Source organism: Cynara cardunculus (assembly GCF_001531365.2).
Source record: "Cynara cardunculus var. scolymus isolate 2C chromosome LG 14, CcrdV1, whole genome shotgun sequence".
Classification (NCBI taxonomy): Eukaryota; Viridiplantae; Streptophyta; class Magnoliopsida; order Asterales; family Asteraceae; genus Cynara; species Cynara cardunculus.
Window position 1 is genome coordinate 7,493,911 of NC_037541.1, and position 2,969 is coordinate 7,496,879.

At 36.7% G+C, this 2,969-nt stretch overlaps 1 non-coding gene across 1 annotated transcript; it reads right to left on the minus strand.

Moving 5' to 3' along the window:
- Window positions 1-2,241: 2,241 nt before the first annotated feature.
- Window positions 2,242-2,348, minus strand: LOC112527066. Its single transcript, XR_003070687.1, has one exon. It is a non-coding gene; the product is annotated as a small nucleolar RNA R71 (small nucleolar RNA).
- Between the last annotated feature and the right edge of the window lie 621 nt (window positions 2,349-2,969).

A 2,969-nucleotide genomic window follows, 5' to 3' on the forward strand; every position in this document is an offset into this window, starting at 1 on the left:
TGAAGATAACAAATCAACAGCTGGAATTATAGTTTATCTTGTTAATAATGCTTATCCATGTAAAAGATAAACTTTATCTGTTARCTAGACTATTTGCTAGAAAGTAGCAATATATAGTTATCTTAGTATTAGCCAACTATTATAAATAGATGATTAGGTCTATTGTAAAAGCGTAAGTGAGCGCATAGAGAAAATGTCTCTTTTACGTTTTTCATATCATTATTTATAAAGTAAAACCTTTGAAGCTCAAAACTATTCTTGAATGTTTTTATTTTATTTTTGAGTCTTCATAACTTTCTTCGTAAAATCACTATAATTTGGTTATTTATAACTAGATTATTAGTGTTATTGAGTCATTTTATCTCTTTTCTCTGTTTTATGCTGAAGTAATTGATGAACCTGTTTTTAGTGGATTTTGGTCTAAATTGAGTTCATTTTGGACAGATTGGAGCAGGCCGATGCTGAGGGAATGTGGTAGCATGACCTGAAGGTAGATGAAAAGAAAGATAAGACTTTGAGTTGACTGACATGACAATGGGAAGACCTTTGAAAGCCTTCTAAAGTTGAACCAACTGTAGTTTAATCAGATTAGCTGGAGTTTACAAGACTAATGTAGTTGCTTTCTAAATATTAGTTTGTTATTATGTACTTTTTGGTTTCTTTTGAACTAAGTGGGTGTAAATTGACCATTTTGCCCTCACTCCATCCCTGGTATAAAAAGGGATGTTGGGAGGAGTATTGAACAAACCTCAATACCTCATTACCACACCTTGCTACTTGCTATCTAGTATAAAAAGGCATTTATATTATGACTTTATTTATTGCACTTTATATTTCTTGTCATTTACTTTTTGTTATGAGTAGCTAATTTTATTAGCTTGGGTGTATGACGAAAAGGGTGAGTTTTTATACCAAAATATAGTCGACCATTTCATGTAATTATAAAACCAATGACACTTCTTGACGAGTTGATCACTTTGAAAGTGTTAAAGTGCCATGGACTCTAAGCTGAGCCATTGATTGCACGTCAACTTGGATGATATGGGAAGTAGACGTGAGAGAGTTGCTAACAAAGTGATTTGTAGTCCATATTTTCTAAATTGTTAATTCTCGACGGGTTGATCACTCTGAAGTGTTAAAGTGGAATGGACTCAGAGATGAGCCATTCAAAACACGTCAACTTGAATGATATKGGAATCCACTCGAGAGAGTGATTTTTAACAAAGAGATTTGTTTATCCATATATTTTGAAGAMACCATTTGTCATTTTCACTGGTCTGGATACCTCATAGAGATATGGGTTGAAAGCTATAATATGTGTGCATTGGTGATGTCCGATAGGAATACCTTCAAAGTAATTGGTAAAAATAGTTGTTACTTATTGAATGATGTAGCAATCTGTCAGCATGGTCTCATGCTGTAGCATTTTGACAACATTGGTCGACTGGAAATAGTGTTTACATCTCACCCGAAAAGTCATACACCTTAGCTTGCTATTATTATTCTGTTATCTCATGTTTTTAGTTGTGTTAACTCTGTTCAAATCAAAGTCTTCAAATTCGCCTTCTGAAATCATTTCCTTAACTCTACTTTTTTCTAAACTTTTACTACGATCCCTGTGGACGATTTCCGGTACTTGTACCACTTTTATTACTTGAAAAACGATATTGGGACTATTTGTGTACTTGCTTTTGATCCTGATTGTAGTTTGTGGTGTTACCACCCGGTCAAGTTTTTGGCGTCGCTGCCGGGGATTAGTTAGTTAAAAGTTTTCTTTTTAGTAAAGTAAAAAATTTGATTTTTCTTGTCCCGTTTTAAACCGTGTTGAAAGTAGTGTATGTCACGGAGACATCACGGGACATTTTTTGAATTGGATCCCGATATTGAGAGAACGTTTCGCCAAAGAATTTGAGTAATTGAATTCCGGGATAGTTAGGCCACATATGACCGCTCTCCATTTCGAACTAAAACCGATTATGTTTCACATGTTGTAAACAAACGGACAATTCTGGATTTCCTTCGGAGAAACCACACTCACATTTGAAATCCTTTATGGAAATCACTGATACTTTCCTGATCCCGGGAGTGTCTAATGACGCTCTGAGACTCACTTTATTCCCATTTTCTCTGAGGGATCGGGGAAAGGCATGGTTTAATTCATTACCGCCAGGTTCTGTGCCTTCATGGAGTAATATGGCGGAAAAGTTTTTGCGAAAATATTTCCCACCAACCAGGAACGCTAAGTCCAGGAACGAAATTTTCCTTTTTAAACAAATGGACGATGAAGTTGTTCCTGACGCTTGGGAAAGGTTCAAAGAGTTGTTAAGGAGATGCCCACACCATGGCATCCCGTACTGTATTCAACTCGAGACGTTTTACAATGGGTTAAGTCCCATTGCTAAACAGATGCTTGATGCGACTGCGGGCGGAGCCTTTACAGCTATGACCTACAATGAAAGATATGAGATCCTAGAATTTTTTTTTGCTAATAATGGACATTAGGCTGATCCACGTGCTCAACCACAAAAGAAGACGGCAGGAATACATGATGCTGATGCATATACTGCAATAACAGCACAACTCTCTTCTATGGCCAATATGCTTAAAAATCTAACTTCTGGCCAAGGAGTGCAGTCAGCTGTCACATCACCTATTCCAGCTGTCCTCTCAATGCAATGTGTCTGTTGTGGAGGGGAACACTCTTATGAACTCTGTCCACATAATGTTGAATCTGTGAATTATGTTCATAACAGATCGAATTCCTACACTAACACATACAATGCCAGTTGGAGACAACACCCAAATTTTTCATGGAATAGTCCAAGTTTGAACCCCCCAGTCCATAAGCAACATGGAAACCCTAATTTTCATCAACAGCAATATGCAAGCAATTCTAATTCTCAGAATCACCATCACCAGAATTTTCAAAGTAATCAACCACCTTTTCAGACCAAGCCACCTCCACAGTC